The sequence below is a fragment of the Artibeus jamaicensis genome, unplaced genomic scaffold (assembly GCF_021234435.1).
Source record: "Artibeus jamaicensis isolate MK-2021 breed Jamaican fruit bat unplaced genomic scaffold, CSHL_Jam_final scaffold_1031, whole genome shotgun sequence".
NCBI lineage: Eukaryota > Metazoa > Chordata > Mammalia > Chiroptera > Phyllostomidae > Artibeus > Artibeus jamaicensis.
The window spans coordinates 359,566-367,352 of record NW_026522026.1 but is presented as its reverse complement, the minus strand read 5'-3'; the positions used below and the strand labels follow the sequence as shown (position 1 = coordinate 367,352).

Sequence of the window (7,787 nt, the reverse complement as noted above, 5' to 3'; positions counted from 1 at the left end):
CCCAGGAAGTCTCTTCTTTCTGATTCTGTAATTTCCATGCCATAAAAAGCTCTAATCTGTATTTCACTGCATTGTTCACACTCATTAGCCCTGATGTTTGCCTTCTTTCCTACCCATAGTCATTCAAGTCTATTTGGGGATACTGATTTATTACTCAACTGCTGCAACCTCTTGTTCATGAAATACTTGTAACATAAATTTATTTTATAAATATAAGATTATAGATTGTATGTCAAAATATATTATGGAACAAGTATTTTTTAAACTAGGAATTATAGATATGGGAGAAAATGAATGAATCCAAAAACTGTGGTACATTTATACAATGGCATTCTATGCAGCAGAAAGAAAGAAGGAGCTCCTACCCTTTGCAACAGCATGGATGGAACTGGAAAACATCATGCTGAGTGAAATAAGGCAGGCGTTGAAAGACAAATACCATATGTCTCACCTTTAACAGGAACCTAAACAACAAAACAAACAGTCAAGCAAAATATAACCAAAGTCACTCAAATAGAGAACAGGCTGACAGTGACCAGACGGGAGAGGGGGTGAATTTCAAGGGAAAAGGGGAAGGATTTACAGGAACTAGTATAAAGCACACATGAACAACAACTAAGTGGGTTGGAAATGGGAGGGAGGTGGGGAGCACTTGGGGGAGGTGGGCTGAGATGGGAGTAAAAGACAGAAAACTGTACTTGAACAACAGTTAAATAAATAATTTTTTTAAAAAAGAAAAATCTGTTGGTAACACATAATTGAAATTAAAAAGATTTCAAATACAAAAAATACATCATTTAATTTACTACATAATAGCCAACTATTTAGATTTCCCTGACATATTGATAATTAAGAAGTAAGTTCATTTATTGGTGGACTCTCTCATTATCTTGTGTTTATTCAGAATAATAAAATGCTAAAATATATTAAGTATAAAAATATCTAGTGTAATTCCCAAACTCCTGAAACTTAACAAAGTGAGAGACAAACATTAACTTTGAAATTCTCTAAACCTTAAAAATAAATAAAAAATTCAAAAATTAAATTCATATACCATTCACTTTTTGCTAGGAACACTTCTAAAACTTCTGAGTAATGAAAAAAGAACCTCAATTGTTCACCCTTCTATTTACATACATCAGAAAGAACATGTGAATTAATGCACTGGAGACTAGATGCACAAAAGGGAAACTTAAAAACTGTAGAAAATAATAAAACGTCTTTATTTCACACCCAGATTACTAAATTTAATTTTGTTTTTAGTACCTTTCAATCTTATTTATCTATATTCTCAACAGATTGATTAAATCGGAATTTCTGAAATAATTTCTTTCCAATGCTCAGCATCTTCTACATAGTAAATCAGAACAATTGTATCCAAATACTAGACATTGGAATTTTAGGGGTGAAAGTTTTCTAAGTTATTCAACTGTGTAACTAGTGTAGAGAATCCCTGATCTAAACTACTTGCATCTTGGATCCATTCATTATTCATTTATCCTTTTATTCTGGATCTCCTATTTTTAATATCATGTACACATCATGAATTAAAGAGTAGAGATAGAAAATTAGGACTCACTTGTTGTAAATTGTGGCAATAGATTCAGTCACAGGGTAAAACACCTGAGTAGGGTCAAGCAGAGGCTCTTGGTTGAGCACATCTCTCTGCCAGTAAGTGATCACTTGATTGGAAAGAGGCAGGGCTTTGGGCTGAGGAAAGGACAGGAGGGGCTGAGTAAGAAACCTGGGAGTCTGAAGAAGAGGCTGGGGGACCTGGTGCATCAAGGGCTGAAGCAGAGGCAGAGGAAGCTGTGGGAGATTGTGGATTTGTTGAAAAAATGGTACTACTGGAAATTTATAAAATAGTATCATGTAGCGATTAGGAAAAATGGTTGCCTTAGTATTGGGGTCTTAAATCACTTGGGGCTGAAGGGCATGCAGCATCATGGCAGGCCCAGCAAGAGGCAGGATGTTTTGTGGAAGGACAGTGTGAGGGATGAGCTCAATGAAAGGATGTGGCTGGACAAGGGACTGGATTTTCTCCTGGTGTTCATCCTGGAGAGAAGAAGACAAAATCTTTCAGTCCATGATTCAGCTACCATTCCCATTCATGATAGATTAAACTCCTCTCTTTTGAACAATCATAATTGACTGAAAGGAAAGTAAGAAATCTTTTCTTTTTGCTGGCTAAGACGTTATTTGGGGTCACATGAAGACTGAGTTAAATCTTACTGATGGATTTCTCATTAATCCATTTCCTTTACAGGTGAACATAGATCAAACTGAAATCAATGTTTGGGGATTTCAAACTCGTTTCTCCTTTTCCAAGTTGTCGTCAATAGTTGTGGCCAGCTGTACAGCTCAGTATTGAGAGGGCATGCACTTTTCAACAAAATGTGATGATAATTGACTAAATTGTTTTAACAAGAAAGATTTATTTTAAAAATAATTAGAGAAATGACTTCAAGGTTACTTTTGTGCATTTTAATGAAAAGTAAGTCTTTTTTTTTTCTTTTTTTATTTTTAATTTATTTTTTTAAATTGATTATGCTGTTACAGTTGTTCTATTCCCCCCTTCATTCCCCACCACCCTGCCCCCCCCATCCCCACCATTACCCCCCTTTAGTTTATGTCCATGTGTCTCAAGTCCTTTAGGTTCTATATTTCCCATGCTATTCTTGCCTCCCCATCTATTTTCTATCTACTGTCTATGCTACTTATTTTCTGTACCTTCTCCCCCCATCTCCTCCTCCCACTCCCCTGTTGCTAACCCTCCTTGAGATCTTCATTTCTATATTTCCACTCCTGATCTAGCTGTTCTTTTAGTTTGCTTTCGTTTTAGGTGTGGTTGTTAATAGCTGTGAGCTTGTTGTTCTTTCACTGTTCATGTTTCTTTAACTTCTTTTTCTTAGATAAGTCCCTTTAACATTTCATATAATAAGGGCTTGGTGATGATGAACTCCTTGAATTTGTGCATTTTAATGAAAAGTAAGTCTTAATTTGTGATTTAATTGAAGGATTTACTCCACACCAGCTAACTTCCAGCATTACTTCTCTTGGTAGATGGTAGTTATTGTAAGTCTTTAAAAGAGACATCAATTTTTAAATTTATTTTAATTAGGAAATTATTTGTCATTAGTTCCAAACAAACCCACTACAAACAAACAAGAGATTGAAATATTACAGTTAGATAAACATGTTATTACATGTGTAACTTAACTAGATAAATAATTTTATGTTGTCAAAAAATATTTTAAGCAAGCTCTGCTAATAAATAATTGTGTGATAAAGTCACATTGTGTACTCAGTTGTCTTGCACATCAATTCTCTTATCTGTGTAATGAAAATCTTTTTATTAACTGTATTTGTTAATACAAAACATAAAATTTTAATGTAAATCATTGAATATTTATTGTGTCATATCATCAACCACAGTAGCCTGTGAATTTTTCAGCTTACAGATGAAGAAATTGAAGTACAGAGAAATTTGGGGCCAAAGTTACAGAGCTAATCAATGGTCAAACTGGGATTTGTGCCAGATTACCTTCCTGTTTCTTTCATCAGCTTATCTATCTGGAGAATAAGGGAAACCTAGTTCCCAATGTGGAAATGTATCTAGTATGCGTTTATGCCACTAGAAAAGTGAGCAAGTCAATAATTAGTATTTATTCTATATTTTGCAAGTTAATTATACATTTTAAAATGCATCCATGTACTAAAAATACATTGACTTAAAGTTTCATTTTATATTTGCATGTGTTTTCTTACCATACTATGGAGTAAACATGCACATGAGTATTTTGTATATATTATATTTGATTAAAAATTTAGATATATTCTTATGTTTAAATTACCTCTTTTTCCTGCTGCTTGTCATGTTTAACTTCTTGGGTTTTTGCTAAAAAACAAATCATATAAAATTGTTATCATCTATAAAAATTAAATAAAGGAAACTTTAAAAATATTTACATTTGAACATGAGGATTTTACCTTGTTGAGCTGTGCAGTAAAATCCTTCAGAAAGATAAAAATAAAATTAGGTTAGTTTTCATGAATAATTTTTATTTGTGAATATAAATCAGAAAATGAAGGCGTGATAAGTTAAGGTGGACACCATGCTTGGTAATATCATCAAAAACACAGGATAATTACTGGAGTTTATATATTTCACTACTTTGTATAAGTCTGCTGTAGCAGAGACACACAGATAAATACAGTCCAGAAAGAACAGAAAATTAATGAACATAGTACAATAAGAAGAATTTAATGGATGCTAATTTTCTATATCACTATATACCCTTCATATGACAACAAATAATGTATAATACCCCATCTGATTATAAAAGAATTATATATTAATAACAAATTATAATAACCATAAATATATTCTCTTCATCATTCTTAGTGTCTTTTATGTTTAGGCTTCAAATGAACTATAAGAAATAAATACTTTCCCTAAAGATCTGAAAACTTTTGGGAAGAGATAAAGTATACACATGATGGACTTAATCAGTAATGACAGACCCTAAAAAGTGATGCAAGTATAAATATCTACTTGACTCTTACAAGCAGATTTACAACTAAGTCTCACAGCTTATTCAGTAAAGGTAGTACTGTAATTACAAAAATATGTCCATCTGCGTGTCTGCCCACCTCCCATATTACTATTCTTTCTTATGGGCAGCCTCTTTTCAGTTTACAGCATGGCCCCTAGTCAATGTCTGACCCACAGAAAGTGATCAATAAATGTCACAATAGTGAACGATGTCACCATGGAGAGAATTCAAGACAGATAAAAAGACTGTACAGTTCATGTAAAGAAGGTGTTTGGGGCACAGTGACACAATTTTAAGTAGGAAGTTAGTTTAGGAAGTGCTTGAATAGTGAACGTTGTAGACATTCATTCTGCTGTTAAAGGTAAACACTGGAAATTTACATCAGAATTGATATGTCACAACTAGGTGCTTTGGCTAAAGCCCAACCATAACCCTGTAGAAATATAATACAGCATTTTACTGATCCAAACATGGAAAATTGTCTCAGAATGAACATTATCTTACCTCACTACTTTAAAGTCTTTCTACAGTCTATAAGGAAAAAAATCACAACAGGATTGATTATTGGAGAATGTTCCTCCTTTGTAGGTGACTGTCCCCTTAGCTCTTGCTGCTTCTAGGATTCTCTCCTTCATTTGAATCTTGGCTAATATAATTATGATGTGCCTTGGTGTGTTTCTTCTTGGGTTCAACTTCTTTGGGACTCTCTGAGCTTCCTGGATTTCCTGGAAGTCTATTTCCTTTGCCAGATTGGGGAAATTCTCCTTTATTATTTGTTCGAATAAATTTTCCACTGGTGGCTGTTCCTTTCCCCCTTCTGGTACCCCTATAATTCGGATGTTGGAGCATTTAAAGATGTCCTGGAGGTTCTTAAGACTCTCCTTACTTTTTTGAATTCTTGCTTCTTCACTCTTTTCTGTTTGGCCATTATTTGCTTTCTTCTGGTCCACTCCCTTGATTTGAGTCCCAGTTTCCTTTTCATCACTATTGGTTTCCTGTGTAATTCCATTCATTTCACTTAGTTTCGCCTTCACATGTTTCTCTAATTTGTGGCTATAATCAACCAGTTCTGTGAGCATCCTGATCACCAGTGTTTTAAACTGTGCATCTGAGGTTTTTGCTATTTCTTCATTGCTTAGATTTATAGGCTCTGGTGCTTTGAGATCTTCTTGAGCCATTTTTGGTCTGTTAGTGCCCATTAAGTATGAGGAGCGGAGCCTTGGACTCCCAGGTCGCTGGGTTGTGAAGCACGCAGTATGTGGGGGCGTGGTCAGAGCAGGGAAATGGCGGCCCCCTCTGCTGTTTCTCACTGCTGGGTGAGGAGCAGAGCCTTAGGTGGTTCACCAGGGTAGGGCCACTCCGGTCCCTGGGTTATGACGCTGTATGTGGAAGCAGGATCAGAGTGGGGAAATGGCGCGCCCTCTGCTGCTGCTTGCCGCTGGGGCCTGCTGGCTCCCGTCCAATCGCCCACTCCCTCACTTGTCTATCCACTCACGAATGCATGACCACAATCAACCCGCAGCCCTGCTCCCTCGCAGTTTCCCCGAGGTCGCTCGCTGGGTTGCCCACCAGGTCCAACCTTGCCCCTGGATTCCGTTTGCACCGGTCAGGCTAAAGACGCGATGCTTTCTCACACAACCAAGTTTAGAGACAACTGAATGTTAGCAACAGAAATCATAGCCAGAACACAGAAAATTGAACTTTTCAGAAGTCTGATAACAACAATTTCCTATTTATTTTTTATTTTCTTCATGAAGTGATATTCCCTTCACAAATTTAAGAAATATAAAATGTTGCATATCTTTTGAAGCCTTGAAAGGTAATTGTTTTTATGTCTTTTATATTTGGATACTCTAAATGGCATGTTTTTATTCTACCTGAAAAAAGAACATATTTAATGAGTAACAGAGAGGGAGTTATTTTAATATGCATCACTTTTTATTATGATTACACACATGTTTATAACTATGATTATTGCCTGATACTTCACCCTCTGGGTGTCTCTGGACAGAGACACAGGTAGGATTTGGCCCATTTCCCCAGGGTAAGAGCTGCATGAGTTTCAGCACTGGATATGTATCTTTATGTAGGTTGGACATGCATACCATTGTTCTTGTGCAGTATTACTCTTTTTAATGTTTGTTTCTTCTTCTTTTGTTCCATGCCCATTTGCTTATTGTTTTTGAGGGGGCTGGTAGCATTTTACCCATAATTGTGGCCCTATAAGACACTATTGAAATAGTGAGTGAATATACATGATTATCTTATAAGTATAAAAAAATTCTGCTGAAATTCTGCATTATTTGTGCATTTAAAATATTGGTGGTGTGGTTCTCTTCCTGTGGGAAGATATTTCATGTTCATTTAGTTATTTAGAAATGTTTTTACCTCCGTTGCAAGGGCAAGGGCCGCCAGGCAAGCAAGGATGAGGACCCTCATGGCGCTCAAGGCCTATGAGAGGGAAGAAAGTACTGTGGTTGTCAATGTGATATATTTTCTTAATTACGTAGGCTTAGCTCTCTTTAAAAAAAAGATACTGTATGTTAGAAAAATTACTAATAGAAATTTTATTATATAACCAAAGTCAAAAGCTTCTATGGCTCCTTAGACTTACTTACCAACTTTATACTTCAATGAAAGCCATTCAGAGTTTTCAGCTCTCAACTCTACCTTACCTCATTCTTTTTTATCTCATTTACAGTACATTGTATATTTTTAAAGGAAAAATTCTAAATAGATAAAGCTTTATTAATTGATTTATTATTTAAAATTAGTAATATTTATTAGTCATGTTGTTTAGGATCTGCGTTGTAGGCAGCGAAATATTAAGGTTTGAGCCCTGATGAATCCTCATATCCACTGGGCACAGGCTGATTAAAAATGTATACATAGAAGATTATAGTTTATTTTACCATTTCTTTATTAAATAAAGGATTTTATGAACACTTGGTTTAATCATATCTCCTCTTTTTAAATAAGACTGAGATTTGTATTTGAGCATTTTACTTACTTACTCCATTTATCCAGAGGTTTTTATAGGACTGTTGTATTTTGTTTATTGTATATGTGTAGCCACTCCATAGTCTTCATCCCCACATAACTGGTGACGTCTCTTTACCTTTGTGCCATATAACTTTATACATCATACACCATGCTTCCATTTTCTCTGATTTTTTTAATGATTTACCAAAGGATCAGGTTCTCTTTCCCAGTCCCCAAGGCAGACTACTT

At 35.3% G+C, this 7,787-nt stretch overlaps 1 pseudogene; it reads right to left on the bottom strand.

Annotated features, from left to right (window-relative positions):
* Positions 1 to 1,575: 1,575 nt before the first annotated feature.
* Positions 1,576 to 6,995, bottom strand: LOC119039646 (beta-casein-like; annotated as a pseudogene).
* Between the last annotated feature and the right edge of the window lie 792 nt (positions 6,996 to 7,787).